The sequence below is a fragment of the Ictidomys tridecemlineatus genome, chromosome 6, assembly GCF_052094955.1.
Source record: "Ictidomys tridecemlineatus isolate mIctTri1 chromosome 6, mIctTri1.hap1, whole genome shotgun sequence".
Taxonomy (NCBI): Eukaryota; Metazoa; Chordata; class Mammalia; order Rodentia; family Sciuridae; genus Ictidomys; species Ictidomys tridecemlineatus.
This window is the reverse complement of record NC_135482.1, coordinates 161,016,346-161,034,125: the sequence shown is the minus strand read 5'-3', so window position 1 is coordinate 161,034,125 and position 17,780 is coordinate 161,016,346. Positions and strand designations below refer to the sequence as shown.

Here is a 17,780-nt window from a genome sequence, read left to right as displayed (position 1 = left end):
TGAAACTGTTTTCCCTAATAAATATAAATATAATTATTTTTAATATTTTTTAAAGAGAGAATGAGAGAGTGAGAGAGGAGAGAGAGAATTTTTTTTAATATTTATTTTTCAGTTCTCGGTGGACACAACATCTTTGTTGGTATGTGGTGCTGAGGATCAAACCCGGGCCGCACGCATGCCAGGCGAGCGCGCTACCGCTTGAGCCACATCCCCAGCCCTATAATTATTTTTAAATTGACTACATCTGGCATGGTTCTGAGGTTACTTATTGCAGGGGTAGGTAGTCAGCCATAAACAGGTAGGGGAAAGGACAATCAAGGCCAGACACTGGACATACGCATAAATAAAATCTATGAATCATAAAACTGAGACCACAAGGAATATTATTGGGGATAAAAGCTGGAGAATAGGAGCCCAGAATGTCCAAGATTTCCCAAACTTAGATAATTATAATCCCTTAAGAGAACTAGTTCTTAAAATCATGGGGAAACTTATCGAAGCAGACAAGCTCCAGGAAAACTGGGATAGATAATATCAGAACCTCCCCCCAGCAATGGTCAATTATGATCCTTTAAGGGAACTACTGTTTCCAGAACCAGTCCTGTCTCTGTGACCAGGTCTCCATGATCCTCCCTTATCACCAAAACTATGTCACAACTGCACAAACACCCAACATGACCAAGACATAAGACCCTCACAGAGATATTCAAAGGTAATCAACCGATATAAAGGGAAAATGAGAAACTGAGGTGAGAACAAGGGACCCCAAGACCATTACCAACCCTGTCTTCTTCAGGGGTTTCTCAGGTTCCCTGAGTCAGCCTGTTCCGTCTGTCTTGAATGTCTGTATCCTCCATCTTTTCTAATGAATGCCTGTTACTCTGTATGACTTGCTTGAAATTCTTCCTTTAGGACGGCAAGAACTGATAACTGAGAAATCCTGGGGCCACTTTGGCTTCCTGTGTAGGTCTTTCCCTCTGCAACACCGACCGGTAGAAGATTCCCTTTATATTTTGTATGTAGTTTAACTATGATGTGCCTGGCGGGGAGGGGAGTTCAGTATCCTTATTGTGTTTGGCCAGTATATTTATTTAACTTCTTAGAATTATGGATTTATCTTTTTCATCAATTTTGGAAAATTTTTCAGTTGCTATGTCTTCCAATATTTTTGTTCCATTTTCTTTCTCTACTGTTCTGGGATTTCCAAATATCCATGTTAGGTGCCTTGGTATTCTCTCCCACTGGCATCGGACATTTTCTTGGTCTTTCATCTTTTTTCCTTTATGTGATTCATTCTGTCTAATTTGCATTTGGCTGTTTTCATCTCAGCTGTACTTTATTCTGCAGTATTTGTTCTGTTTTAAAAGCCATATAATATATTTTCTATTTTGGAGAGTTGTTTTACATATTCAAGATTTTTGTAATTTTTCTTTTTTGAAATTTTTCATTTCTTTGGTGAGAGTCCTTTCTTTTTTAGAATTTTTTATTTGTTCTTTTTAGTTAAATATGAGAGTAGAGTTGTATTTTACATATTATATATACATGGAGCATAACTTCCTATTCTTGTGGTTGTACCTGATATGAAGTTATACTGGACATATATTCATATGTGAACATAGGAAATTATATATAATTCATTCTACTGTCTTTACTATTCCCATTCCCCTCCCTTTCTTTGATTACCCTTTGTCTAATCCAAAGTACCTCTATTATATTAGCATCTGCATCAAAGAGGACATTTGGCCTTTGGTTTGGGGGAATGGGCTTATTTCACTTAGCATGATATTCTCCAATTCCATCCATTTACTCTTCTTTATGGCTAATTTCACTCTTCTTTATGGCTGAGTAATATTTCATTGTATATATGTACCACATTTTCTATATCCTAATTTCACTCTTCTTTATGGCTGAGTAATATTTCATTGTATATATGTACCACATTTTCTATATCCATTCATCAGTTGAAAGGCACCTAGGTTGGTTGCATAGCTTAGCTATTGTGAATTGAACTGCTTATAAACACTGATGTGGCTATGTCACTGTAATTTGCTGATTTTAAGTCCTTTGGGTATATGCCAAGGAGTAGGATAACTGGGTCAAATGGTGGTGGTTCCATTCCAAGTTTTCTGAGAAATATCCATACTGCTTTCCAGAATGGTTACACAAATTTGCAGTCCCACCAGCAACGTATATCTTTTTCCTCACATCTTTGCCAACATTTAGCAAAGTAGAAGGATATAAAATTAACACCCATAAATCAATTGTGTTCCTATATATCAGTGATGAATCAACTGAAAAGGAAATTAGAAAAACTATCCCATTCACAATAGCCTCAAAAAAATAAAATATTCAGGAATCAATCTAAGAAAAGTTGTGAAAGACCTCTACAGTGAAAACTACAGAATACTAGAGAAAGAAATTGAAGAAGACCTTAAAAGATGGAAAATTCTCCTATCTTCTTGGATAGACAGAATCAATATTATCAAAATAGCTATAATAGCAAAAACTGCTATACAGATTTAATGCAATTCCCAATTAAATTCCCATAATGAGCCTGGCACGGTGGCACACGCCTATAATCCCAGGGGCTCGGGAGGCTGAGTCAGGATGATTGAGAGTTCAAAGCCAGCAAGGTCCTTAGGAACTCGGTGAGACCCTGTCTCTAAGTAAAATACAAAATAGGGTTGGGGATGTGGTTCAGTGGTTGAAAAAAAAAATTCCATGATGTTCTCCATAGAAATAGAAAAAGCAGTTAAGAAATTTGATAAAATAAGAGTTCCAGAAGAGCCAAAGCAATCCCCAATGAGACAAGCGAAGCAGAGGCATCACAATACCAGACCTTAAACTATACTACCAAGCTATAGTAACAAAACAGCATGCTACTGGCAACAAAACAGACATGAAGATCAATGGTACAGAAGAGAAGACACAGAAACAAACCCACATAAATACAGTTATCTCATTAGTCAAAGATGCCATAAACATACATCGGAGAAAAGATAACCTCTTCAATAAATGGTGCTGGGAAAACTTGAAATCCAAGTGTAACAAAATGAAATTAAACCTCTCTCTTACCCCCTGCTGAAAACTCAACTCAAAGTGGATCAAGGACCTTGGCATTAGACCAGAGACCCTGTGCCAATTAGAAGAAAAAGCAGGCCCAACTTTCCATCATGTTTACTTATGAACTGAATTCCTCAATAAGACCCCAAAAGTCCAAGAATCAATAAAGAGGATGGTATCAAACTAAAAAGCTTCTTCACAGCAAAGAAAACAATCAAGGGTCCTTCTTTCTTGATCTACTACTCTTCACATGTCTTCCTGACAATCCTTAGGCATATCCATACCACTCATTTTAAAATTCTCATCTGCTCATTCTAATGCCAAGTTCATCTGTCATGTCTTCCTTACATCCTCCTCCCCATATGAAATTTGGGCCCCACATTCTTGCTTCTTTTTCATATCTAGTAATTCTTTATTGACCACCAGACATTACATATAGAAACACAGTGGGGATTGGGAAATATTATTTCATTGCTTTATTTTACCTGGAGAGGAGGAATTCCCTCCTATGTCTGGTGGCTAAAATGGAAAGAAAAGCTGCTGTCAATGGTGGTTTGATGAGTGGCTGAGATTCAGATTTAAGAGGTTGAATTTGAGACTGGTTAGCCCAGATCCCAACCTCCAATCCTGCCAGTGGTGCCCCTTCCATTGCAGTTCCTCCCCACCTCCATAGTGCCCCCCATGGCCACTCCACTCCCATCTTCACCTCTCACCTTTCCTACTCATAAGGGACTTGTTTTTGTTTCTTTGTCTGCTTTTTGTTTTTAAGTTTGGGCATTTAAAAGACTCTTCTTTCTAGAACTCTGTTTATCAATGTTTTCTCCTGCCCATCTCTCTTGGATAGTCCTAGGTAAGTAATTTTTCAATATTATCCAGAATTTTCCAAATGATACAATGGCAGAAAACAAAGTCTTTGTCTTTCCACATCCTAAACCACTGGTAGAAGTCCTAAGATTTGTGCAATATTATTTTAATTCCAAGAACTAGGCCCAAGGAGTGACCTAATTCCTAGGTCATTTTACTCATAAACACTTCAAGATCCATCTCTAACAGATTGGGATATTTGGTGAACATAACCTGTAACCTACTATAGCCGCTTATTAATTCACTGATGTTATTTTATGATTCATTGATGTTATTTTATACCCAATTCACATTTAAATTTCTCCATTTCTCTAAAAATGTTCTATTTCTGTTCATTTATTCAAATTAATATTGAAAAGGATTCCAGTGATTGCATGTCTTTTATGTTCTTGGGCCTTTTAAAATTCATAATCTGCATTCTCTTTTTTTATTTTTACATGCTATTTATTCGTTGGAGAAAACAAGTTATCTTATGCAATGTCTGTCACTGTGGATTTGAATGATGGCTCTTTTGTGATGGTATATATTTCTACTCCATAGTTAATGTAAACAGATCCAAAGAAAGACTTAAATAATTCAGGTTATTTATTGAGGGCTGACATTTCACATCTGCATCTCATCAGAAGACATACTTTTTGTGCAATCTAAAATTATTATGTTCAAGTAGTATCAGATACTTTATTATAAAGCGCCCATCAACTTTTCACCAAGTGGCTTTAGTGACTATTAATAATTGTCTTATTGTATTATTTAATTAGTGCTTATAAAAGAGTGACTTTCTGATTTCAAAATTTCCATTATATTTATTAGCTGGAATTCACTAAAGGATATCTTTCATCAACCACAGTTATTTCTTCTACATTATGATACATGTATTTCTAAAATTGCTGCATTATGGGATTTTGCCTTAAAAGCACAGCAAGACTTAAGAGATGAAGCTGAACACAAACTTGAATTCCATAGCCAATAAACTCATTAAGTGCATTACACAACTTAGAATATCAAACTCATAATGTAGAAACACTATAGTAAACGGTGAACTTCATCTTGACAACAGACATGAAGTTTGCTTGGTAAAAGTAAATGTGTTAAGTGTTTTGTGAGTTTTAATTTATGGAGAAGAATATATCATTCTTAGAATACAATGTAATGAGACCAGGACTACAGCTCATTGTCCTGTTTGTCTTTTTTATTCAATGACTTAAAATAGAAATCTGTATTTTTGTTGTTTTTTCAGTTTCTCCCATTCACAAAGCAGCAGCTTCTACATGGTGATGAGACCAGATGGATCTAAGTAACATTCCACTGTGTTGGGACCTTTTACCTCCCTTGGGACAGTGGCCATTATTGGGTGTTGGCTGAGGCGGCCTCATGGGTTAGCATTTCCATATATGTGACCTGGCTGGATTGGCATTCCTGGGCTTTTAGCCCGTGCAAGGGTTTTTGACCTTAGTCCCGCCTAATGGTTTAATCTGAAATCTGCCTGGGCCCCTTAGTGACAGTGACGACGTAACTGCTCCTTATTGGTTCTTGCTACTGTTTCTTCTTAGTCCCTCCTATCACTATATAACCTTGTCCCTGACACAATAAAGTTGACTCATCTCCCGACTTGGTGCGATTGTGGGCCAGGTTGGATGGCAGGCAGGTCGAGACACATAACCCTCTTGCTCAGACCCGGAGACACTAGCTGGTCTAGTGCACTTCACTACCCCTGTCGGAGGGTGGTTCTGACAGCTGGTGCCTTGGAGACCATAGGAGTGTCGCAGGGAGGGACACCACTGTACTTGGCATTCTTGTCCTTATCTTATAGTCCAAGGCAAGTACTTCAGTAACAATGAAAAAAAGATAACTCATGTGTTAAGAGCTCTTGCTGCCTTTATATTCACAGTATTGCCTCTTAGGGTACACTATGGGGATTCCTTTGGGCCTCTCATGGAAACACACATTCTCTTATTTGAAAAATAATAACGAGGGTTTCCTTTTACATTCATTGCTTCAATTATAACCAGAATAGTTACTCATATTTCAATTTTTGTATTATAGAGTCTCCAAACTCAGAGGAAGAACATGATACACACTTGGATAGCAACATGTAAGAAACTGAGATAAGAGATGGACAATGATATGAGCATAGGAGCATGTATGCTTTGTGCATTCCTCCACAAGCACTGTGATCTTCCAGGACTCAATTATTAGATACATACAGTGAGTGTAACTCAGTAGTGCAAGACTGTCACACTGTGAAAAATTGCATGTATTTTTAATTGGCATTTTGACTATTGCTTTAGTCCGGTAGGACTGCTATAACAAAAATACCATAAATGAGGGTGCTTATAAGCAACAGTTCTGTGGGTCAGGAAGTCCAAGAGTATGCACCAGCAGATTCAGTGTCTGAGGAAGGCCTACCTCCTGGCCCATAGAGTGGCACCTTCCTACTAAGTTCTCACATGCTGGAGGGAACATGGCAGCTCTCTAGGGTCCCTTTGTAAGGACACTACGCTCATTAATATGAGCTCTGGTCTAATCACCTCCCCCAGATCCCACTTCCTAATTCCAAGAGGGCAAAATTTGTTATGTGAAAGATAGCATAAAAATCTTAATTTTTTCTTTTATTCTTATTCTTTCTGTTTCCTCCACCTGATTAATTTTCACAATGCTGGTAAACTTATTAATTTTGGCATCATCTTTATATATATATATATATATATGTATGTTTATACATATATATGTGTGCATGTATATATATACATATGTGTATGTATGTATGTGTGTGTGAATATATACACACACTATATATATATATACACATACACTATATATATATACACACATAAATATATATATATACACACTTATATATACCTATATACACACACACATACATATAAATCTCTTTACTATTTCTTACATAGAAACAGCATTTTATGAACACTGTTCTGCATATTTTTAGCTTAAAAATGTATTTGAAAATCACACCATATTACTATATTGATGTGCTTTTCATCTGCTGTTTAGTGGCATTGTACTTCACTGGGTAAAATCTAAATTAATATATTTTTTTCCACATTCCTTGTCAATCAACACTTCAATTTCTGTTATAAATAATGCTGCTATGAATATCCTTGCTCAAAGGTCATTTGTATTTAGCTGATGATATAGATTTCAAGTGGTCCAAAAGACAAATGAATATGTACACTTATTTGTGAATGCACGACTCTGACTCCACAGAATAAAGTTAAAATTTTAAGTGCTACTAAATTGTGCCATTGGATATGAATCGTCTTGTGATCCTGTTTCCCACTTCAGGGTAAATGAAGTCAAAATATTTACTTAAAGAAGAAACCAAATTTTTTGGGAGACTACAATGACTGAAAATATATAAAATTATATATATATATATTTAGGAAGAGCTAAAAGAGTCAATAGTGGCCAATGACAGAGAAACAAGCTTATCTTTTGATGTGCAAATGAAAATCCAAGATGTAATTATCAGATAGTGTATAATCCAATGTTGGCTTATATGGTGTACCCTGGAGGTGTTATTGACATTCGTAAATTATATCTGAGACATGCCAAGACTAAACTGGCCCTAGGCTGAGGCTTAAAGAAAATGCTACATTTGGATTTTGAAGGAAAAAATCTGAGAAAGAAAACCAGTCCAGACACAGAGTGAATATGCTGTAAGAGGGATAGGTGTGGTGACCCTCACTATTAGACATTCCCAAAGGGATGAGTTGAAGCACAGAGGCCTGCCTAAACCCAGGAGGTGATGCTAACTGAAAAAGGACCATAAAAGTCACATTTAGAAAGTTATGTGAGTTTCAAATGCTCCATTAAACTACTAACCTGTGCACTATGCTTCTATACCTAGTGCCTGGCCAAGGGTTTGGTAGGTACTAAGAAATGCTTGTTAAATGAATATTAGGAGTTCTACAGAAAGATATCCCTTTGAGCACAGATTTTACCTTCACTCTTCCAAAATTCCCTCTAAGACTAAAGGGACAGAATTTAAAAAAAACAAAAACATACCAATTAAACAAAACTTATAAGGAAAAAAGAGAAGATATAGCAACAAGTTTTTAATAAGAAGCTTCTTAAGAAAGCTTTTTTTTTTTTTAAACCAGTCAATACTAGTAGGAAGAGCTAAAAGAGTCAGTAGTGGCCAATGACCGAGAAACAAGAAATACTGGGTTATACCCCAAATAGAAACACAACATTTTCAGAAGTTGACAACACATTTGCCTCTACAAGTGAAAATAATGGTGTTCTTTAAAGGAAAAAGATTTGTCATGGTCTTTTTAAAATCGAACTGCAAAATCCTTCTTATTCTCAATATTGGAGTTAGCCAGTACCTTTGGAAATGGTAGAACAGAGGATCTGGGGAATCAATAGGTCACCAAACTGGAGGATAGAAATATCACTTTGACCACAGGGAGTTTAAGTAAATGTTTACATCAGAATGGGGAAAACTACACCTTCTCTGCTGCTCAGCCCCTTCTCCAAGGACTCAAATCAGACTAAAAGGTCAAAGTAACTCTCACTAGTAGACTTTCCTAGGAAAATGCCTGGCCAGAGACTGCTCAATGCATGCAGTTCAAGTTCTAAACTGAAACCTACTAGTTCAGAGTTTTCATAAAGGTTTTTACTCTTCAAGTCTTAAATATAAATAGCCAGGGATTAGCAGACATCCGAACAAAGTCTGCAACATGAAAGCAACCTAAAAAATCATGAGTTATAGTGTACTTGACAGAAACAGACTCTTCCAGGGGAAAATAACTTCAAAATAATAATCTTCATAGGAATAAAAGAAAAATAAGATCTAATTTTTAAAAAGAACATTAAAAGAATTTTTTAAAAAGCTCTCATAAAGATATTAGAGGAAAAAAGGTGAAAATTGCCATTGAAGACTGGGAAACTAAAATTAGAAGAACTCATGTGAAATTAGATATGAACATGGAAAACAGAGAAAAAGACTATTTGAAGACTAGATTGAAAGGTTCAATAACCATCCAAACAAAGGAAATTCAGATAGAGAAAATGAAAGGGAGGAAATCATCAAAAACTAATTCACAAGAATGTTCTAGGAATAAATGACTACTAAGCCACCTAGACTAAGAAGACTCATTAAGAGACCAGCAGAGTCGTTGAAAATAAAGACTCACTGAAAGCCCTCACCAAGCAAATCATGACATTTCATTTGAGGACAAAATGAAGACTGTAAGAGACAGGAACAAGGGAGAAAACTCTACACACAAAGGTCCTAAGTAAGATCAATTCCTGACTTCTCAACAGCATGAGGGCTGAACAGCAGGGAGAGATGTCCAACACACTCTGGAGGGACACAGTCTCCAACTATGTCAGGAGGTTCACAAGACCACCCTGCCAGGCTTGGTGATCTACTAGGAGAACTCAGAAGATGCAGCACATATTTGTATCACTGTTGTGGTTTATAATAGGAAAAAGACAAAGCAAGATGAGAGGAGAGAAAGGCACATGGAGTGAAGTCCTGAGCATACCAAGTTCAAACTTGCAAGAGTTACCTCCCAGTGGAATCGTTGATGGCATGCTTCACCCCTCAGCGAAAAGCCTTGACGTCAGAATGAGATATTACCTACCAGAGCCACTCACTAAAGATGTGCTGCCCAAGTTTTTGTTTGTAAATTGGGGACCCTCAGCATAGCATGTATCAAAATTCCAGATTCCCAAAAGGAAAAACAGGTGTTTTGCATAAACTGTATTGTTTGCACAAACATCTTAAGCATAGTAAAGTACCCTTATCATTCAAGAAACATTTATGTCAGAGGAGGGGAACTGTTTACAATCCAAGTTCTCAGTCAACAGCCAAGGTACAACCCTTGTAAGTGGGCCCTGGTAAAGAGCAGTGTTATCAGGCTTGCTATGTTAACTCTTTTCCATACACCAACTTGTGTATGGTTCATCAGTCCAACTGTCAATCAAACGTGAACATAAAATAATGATATTTTCAGATATCCAAGACCTCAAAAATTTTACATTCTACCCATTCTTTCTCTGGAAAGTACTAAAGAATGTATCTCACCCACATAATGGAGCAAATCAAGAAGTAGGAAAACGGGAAAGCAGGAAACAGAAATTCATATAGAAGAAATGCAATGAAATGCAAATCCAATGAAATTCAATGAAATGTGATCAAAGAAGATCCAGAGGACAGCCAGTTCAGAAAGGAGAAATTTCTTTAAAAGTAACACTTGTCAGGATAATTGCTGGACTGAGGAGATGAATATTTAGACATCTGGCAGGGTGGTGGTTGGTGTTCAAATATTAATACATTTATAGAAAAGTAGGAAAACAAAAATCAAGATGATTATTAACTTTAGGGGATACAAAAAGTTGGGCTGGACAGAAAAAAAAATCACAAAAATACAGTTAAATAGAAATATGCACAGTACATTTTCCAATGTATATATCATGCCAGTATTTGTGATTTTCTTAAGAGAATAAACACACAGACACACATGTATACATGCATAGAGCTTCTCTGGAAAATTAGTTGAGAATGCTTCTCAAACAGGCACAGTGGCACATGCCTACAGTCCCCGCTACTCAGGAGACTGAGGCAGGAGGATTGCTGAGCTCAAAAGTTCAAGACCACCTGGAGAACATAGCCAGGCTCCATCTCAGAAAAATATATTTTTTTAAATGTAAATAAGAATGAATATTTGTCTCCTGGAAGAGAAACTGAGGAAATACAGGGACGTTAACCCTTAACTTTATACTCAATTCCTATTTGAATTTTTTTCCATGTACATTATGACTTTTTTCAAACCATCAAGCAAATCAAATAAGCTCTCAAAACCAAAAACAAACATAAAAGAGAAGCAGCAAATAGAGTAGCAAGCCCTCTCACCAGATGAGAATTTCCCTTGGCATTCATGACACCTCCAACTTTCTATTCTCAGTAAGGAACCAGAAGAGAGTCTATTCACCTAGAGAGAAGAAAAGCTTAATTAGTTCTTGTTTCCCTTTAACAAGAAATGTCCCTTAGACATTTCTTTAATAAGAAATGTCTAAGATAAAGCAAGTAGTTTTCATTTGTCAACAAAAATCCTGTACTTTGAAAATGTTAGTGGTTCTTCCTTTGTCTTTCTAGAGGCATTTGGAAAAAATTATCTGTGCTCATTAATGAAAAATGTGGTATTTCACTTTGAATCAAAATTTCAGATACTTATTGATGAACATGTATCTTTTAAAATTGTTTAAATGAGCTGGGCACGGTGGTGCATACCCATAATTCCAGAAACTTGAGAGGCTGAGGCAGGAGGATCACAAGTTCAAGGCCAGACTGGACAACTTAGTGAGACCCTATCTCAAAATAAAATATAAAATGGATTGATATGGCTCGGCGATAGAGCACTTCTGGGCTCAATCCCCAGTACTGCCCCAAATAAACCATTTAAATGTTTCCATCAAATAACATGGTTGAAGAAAACTAGACCATGAGTAAATTCAGGCTTTTTCACTAACAAGCTTTGGACTTTTGTTACCAATTCTTTCTGGACTTAGTTACCTCATCTGGAAAACAATAAGCAAAACATGGAAATGACTGTATTGGCTCTAATGGTAGCTCACATTTCTTAAGGACTTCTCACTTTAAAGTGAGCCTTATATCTCTCATTTCGTTCTCAGTCATGCTGAGACAGGCAAGATAGCTGTCATTGTGTGTGGTGCTTAAAGAGAAATTGTGTGTCACTGAAATTGTACATCTTGATCATGTTAATCCCACTGCTCAATAATGAAGAAGAGCTGGAATCCAAATCTTCTGAGGCCAACCCCGGGCTCCCTCTATTTTCTTGCCGCCGCCTACTGCCATTGTCACTAAATCATTTGACTCAGATAGTACAACGTGCATGACAGCAGAAGAGGAGGACAAGACATCATGCAGTAAAATACCATTACTATTTTTTACAGCCCTATTCTAATGGAGTAATTTAACACACCACTAATCAGTAAACAAAATGGAATGCCTTACCTTATCTGCCTCATGAAAATGCTGTAAATATAATTAAGCATTTTTTTAATCTATCAAGCATTAGAGCTCCTCGGAGATTACAAAAAAAAAAAATACCTACATTCAAAATGCAGATAAAGGCAAAAGTGCCCATAAATTACACTGTGGTAAGTGCAGCCCAACAGCTGAAAGCCTCAATCTGGCTTCTCCATCCTCATTCCTGCTAACACAGGAACTTCCCTAATCTCTCCCCACATCCTGCCATACACCTCACCAGACTTTTCTCCTTTATATGCATGAAAAGTAGCAAGAAGAACAGATGTTTGGAAGGTTTTTAATCTACATTGTTGCTTCAAGGTTTTGATGCATGAATCTTGAGACTGCTAGGGATAAACGAGGAGGAGAAAGAGCAATTGATATCCAGATCAAGCAGAATTACAGCAAGTAACTGGGGGAACAAGTAACTCATCTATCCTAACAGAGTGGACATGCTGCTCTGCAGGTGTCCCATCTGGAAAGTCATGAGAGGTTAAACTGACAAGTTTGAGACCTGGAGGATTTTATATCAAGTTTTATAATGAGTTTGAATCTCTAAGGGTTACAGAGTACTATCAGATCTTCTCCACAAAGGAAGAAAGGAAGCAAAGGAGCTTCTGTTGATGGTAATAAATGATGAACAGAAAATGATAGAGCCACCCCAGCCAAGATGTTGGAGGATGTAAAATTAGACATCAAGTTTTTAAGGTGGATTGAGGAAAGTTTTGAATAACACAGATAGTACAGGTATTTGGGGACCAAAAGACACAGGGAAGAACCTAAAAACAGCTTCCACAAATAAGGAGTGCCAAAGTTCTCTTTAAGAAGTTGTAAGTACCCAGGCTCAGTGGTGCATGCCTGCAATCCCCATGACTCAGGAGGCTGAGCCAGGAGGACTGCAAGTTCAAGATGAGCATCAGCAACTTAGCAAGACCCTGTTTCAAAAAATAATAAAAAAGGGATGGAGATGTCTTTCCATCACTGAGGTCCCCTGGGTTCAATCCCTGGTACCAAAATAAAGTACTGCAACCATCACAACATCACAACAGCCAATGAAGGGGAAACACTAAAGACATGGCTTCACTGTCCTCATTCTTATTTTCACTCATCAAACAGTGTGTGGAGAGAGAGGGCAAGCCAGGATCCTCACTTGTCCTGCCATGTTCCCTATTCTATCAGGAAGAGATTTAAGAATCAAAGTAAAGGGAATTTAACTGACACTTTGCATTCTAACTATAATCTGAGGACACTCAAGTGGCTGTATATTTACTGGAATACTCACAGTATCTTGAGCATGATTATCACTGGAGTGATAATCTACATGTTTCAGGAGATTATCCTGAAGAGATTTGGCTGTGAAAAGGATCATGCTGGAAGCCTGTTAAAGTTCATATTCCATAGATCGGAGGTAGGTAGATTTTAGGAATCTACAAAGTAACAATTTCCCAGAAGATTACACCTCCACCTTAAGAAACTCTATCCTGCAGAGTGAGGGTATAGAATACATAATTTGTTGCAGATTTAAGCTTAAGGTATTATTCACTGTCTATAGTTTGAATTTAAAAGGCAACAAATATTATAATATTTTAATTATAAAATTATAAAACTAATTTATAAATAATAAATTTATAAGTTATAAAACTTTTGCCCAAAAGTTTTCTTCTGCGCATTCAAGCCCCTCCTTTTTATGAGCTGTAATTACAAATGTGGACTGAGTAACTCATGAATAAGCAAGAAGGCTGAGTAACTTCCATGTATCTGGTTCTTTGAAGGGCTCCAGAGAAACAAAGACTGGAACGATTTGTCTTTGCCCTCAAGAAACTCAAAGCCAAGCAGTATAAGGTGCCTGTCAGTAGTGGATTTCCTCAGGTGATAATTGTCATGGACCAAAATGATTTAGGAGAGCAAAGGGGAAAAATCATTAGTTGTGCCTATGGAATCCACAGAATGTTCATAGAGGAAGTGATGTTGAGCAAGGTTTGAGAAAGAATCCTGCCAAGCAAAGAAATACAGGATAATTTTATGTGCCTAGCACTGTGTGGAGTGCCTGCTAGACATACTCTCATTAATTTTTACAATATCCCTTGAAGTTAAGTAATCTTATTTTACAATTTTTACAATTTTATAGGAATGGAAATTGTAGTCATAAAGATTCCATGACATGCTCCAGGTTTATGCATTGTCGTAAGTGGCTAAGTGTCACACCCAGGTTGTGAGAATCCAGAGTCTGCAGGCTGAGCTAATCTGTACTGTCCCGTCATAGACAAAGGGAACATCATGGAGAAGTGCTCAAAGTAAGGGAACTACCTCCCTGTTCAGGGAATCAAACAGAAACATAGCCCAGAACAGAACACATGTGGGAAAGAAACTTAAGACCAGAAACACACGTCTGGCCTTGGTTCTACAAGATACATTAAAAAATTGTCTCAGAGCTTTACACTGTGAGTGTGCTTATATTTGCAGGAGTCAATATAGTAATCCATTCAAGGAAGCAAAAACTATCATAGTCAATCTTCATTATTCACAGATTGCATATTTGTGAATTTACCCACTCGTTAAAATGTATTCCTAACCCTCAATTCTCTAGGCATCTTCACAATCATTTGTGAGCATGCACTTGTGTCGAGTCCCTAATATAGAAGTCCCCAGTGGATGTCAAACAAGCCCGTGCTCTGCCTTCTTCGTTCAGCTCTCATACTATAAGCAAGTGTGGTATTCACAGATTATTTAGGTGCAGTATTTTACATCTGTGTTCCTTTTATTTATTTTCTGTTTAAAATGACCTCCAAGCATCATGGTGTTGCAATGATATCTAATGATCTTCAGAGCAAGAAGCCTGTAAGTTGCTTCATGGAGAAAATACATGTGTTAGAGAAGCTTTGTTCACACATAGGTATAGTAGTCTTAGTCATGAGTTCAGTGTTAAATGAAAGAGGTGTCTTTACATAAAAACACATATAAACCAAGGTTATAAGTTTCTTGGCTAACGCACAAAAAAAATGTTCTGATCAGAAGTTTGTAGGAACCTATCCTGTGTTTCCCCTAAAGATCATGTTTCAATAGTTAGTAATTCAGTGTTGGTCACCTTGTGTACACAGAACAGAACTGCCACAAATAGTAAGAATTGAGCGCACTTCAATTTTCAAAAGTGAAATGATAATGACCTCTTTAATATATTGAGCACTTGCTCAGATACCACGTTGAATACCTTCCTTATGCATATTTACAACTTTGGCAACAATATGAGGAAGGTATTATTATTACTATTTTGTAGAGAAGGTAAGACTCAGATCAATTACTAATCCTTCTCAGGATTATATAGCTAATTAAGTGACAGCCAGGACTAGTAACCAGCCCTGACTTCAAAGCCTAGATGATTGTGTGAGTACCTCTTCTAACCTAATCGCAGAATTAAAGAAGCCCACACATTTACAAGTTCCCATTCCATCATAACATGTTTCTGTAATAGAAGTCATCTTGGATAAGAATGTAATTTCTTGGATCATTGTTCTTACTTTCATCACCTTTTTGCATACTGGTGAGTTAGTCCTTTGACTTGAACGCCTGTATTATTTAGATCCTAAAAGGTGAATCTTTAGAACAGTTTCTTCAGTTCTAGAATTTCAAGTGCTTCAGACAAGGGAAGTACTTGCAATTAAAAAAAAAAATCTTGTCATTTTTACAGCTTCCTATAAACCCCAAATTATTTTAAAAGCAAAGAAATTTCATTGAATGGCCTTAAAAGTTCCTTTCAAACCTGAAATTCCTGATCTTGCTTTATGTTGGTACTTAGCACAAAGTGATGTATTTGAATAAATAAACCTCAGAGGACACGATGTGTGATGGTCATCCAACAATTTTGTCCAGATAATGATATTCCATGAAATCTGGAACAATTTGAAGACATTGTTCCCACTTTACATAGACACTAGGGACATTTCAGAGTAAGACTGAATTGATGAAACAGAAGACAAAGGCTTCTGTACCATCCAGTGCCTCAACAACGTGGCCACGGTAGGCACCAATTTGCTTGAAGGACTAACAGAGGCACCAATCTGCTTGAAGGACTAACACTTAAACATCCAGAATTATTTTAAAACAAGGTTGTTAGGAGACAAATCAAACATATTAACTGTTAAAGGAAAAAACAAATACCCTATTTGAAATTTTCCCCATTTATTCACCCTATAACAAGACACAGATTTAGAAGACTATACGATTCACCTGAAATATGGACAATATGAACAAATTTGTGATATCCTGGCCTTGGGCGTACATTTTTAGTCAACTTATTAATACAACTTCTTGAACTTCCATTGTATTGTTTAAAATCATACGAATACTGTCAGCAAAAAACTAATGCGCAAAAGTGTAGACTTGGCAAAGAAAAAGGAAACTCAAAACACTTGAGATCATCCAGCCACCCCCTCTCTTGAAGATTTATGAAGACTAACTGGATGAAAACAAAAGACATTTTTTAAGATATTCTTTTTAATAATCATAGAGGTTGTAGCCAGTTTCCATGAACAGCCAACACAAAATGGAATTAATTTCTGGAAATTACATATCTCAGCAGGATAGGAATATTGTTCTTGCAAGGTATTAAACCACTGATCAAAATTCCAATGTCTCATACAAACACAGAAGGAAGAACTTTATTGAATATTGATTTGCATTCCAATCATGTTTTTATTTCTCCTGCTATATCTGTGATTAACTAGTAATAGATCCTAAAGATTAAAAGAAATTTTTATCCATGCCACCAATATCATTGATTTACAACAAAATTTCAAAAGGTACAAGAAAAGTAATGTCACCAAAGAAGAATTAGTCCCACCAGGTAACAAATTTCCAATTATTTTAGTCTTTTCTTATTCATGACATTTTTTGTGCATATTTCTAATATGATTTATTCAAAAAGCTCATATCTTGTGTTGTGATCTGAATCACAGTGGCTCTGGAAGTCAAATGCATTTTCTTTTTAAAACTGTATTATCCAGACAACTGACTTTGTATCAATCCAGCCTGACTCTTTCAATGGAAATTATTTGTAAGATGCATCTCCCATAATGCTCGCACATTGGGAGATGTTGAAAGAATTTGAATCTCAAACCTTCAGCATTCTTGTGAGGTTTGTTTGATTCAAAGCAGAAGCAGGAAGACTACACTTAATGTATTTTAGGACGGGGGAAATTTCTTCAAGCAAAGGAAAACAAATGTGTGTTTTCTTTCTAAACAGTACTTAGGCTTTGTCATAGACAAAGTTACTAAAAACTTTGTGATAAATTGAGAGCTGCTTTTGAAAATCAGACTCTTATTTCTGAACATAAAATTTAAGTTAGGAGCTCACCAGGACTTAGACTGCTTAAAAATATGATTAACCCATGAGGGCCAAATACATCCAGTATGCAATGTACGCAAATGATTCCTTTGCTTCTACTGATAAATCACAAAATAATACCTGTGCCTGAATCACCACAGTTGTTGTAGCCCTTGTGGCCAGACCACATCAGGTGGGTAGGAATGGCCACTGATAGCATCTATAACTGAGGAGCTTCTTGGAGATTTCATATTAGGAACTAAATTTTCTTAAGGATCACTGGACCATGTAAATGCTCGTTGTTCTTCTGGTAGTTTAAGCTTTTCTTCAAATTGATCTCTCATCTAAACTGTATAGACTGTGTGTTTAAAGTTTTTCATTGCACTAATCATTTTCAGTCACTATCATGTTTTCCCTAAAGTTACATACTTCATTAAAAAAAAAAAGATTGCATACTTCATTTAAAAAAAAAAAACAGGTTCATTGAGCTGTCACTGTAAAAATGAGGCC

The 17,780-nt window shown here is 36.6% G+C and overlaps 1 long non-coding RNA gene across 4 annotated transcripts in view; it reads right to left on the bottom strand.

Moving 5' to 3' along the window:
* LOC120888457 (uncharacterized) overlaps positions 1 to 17,780 on the bottom strand; it is a 575,667-nt gene that overhangs the window by 219,203 nt on the left and 338,684 nt on the right. The window contains exon 1 of one of the 4 annotated variants that reach the window (XR_013423370.1): positions 10,814 to 10,895. The exons of the other annotated variants lie outside the window; for them this stretch is intronic. This is a non-coding gene — a long non-coding RNA (uncharacterized LOC120888457). Of the gene's footprint in view, positions 1 to 10,813; positions 10,896 to 17,780 lie in introns of those variants that run through there. 4 annotated transcript variants of the gene reach the window in all.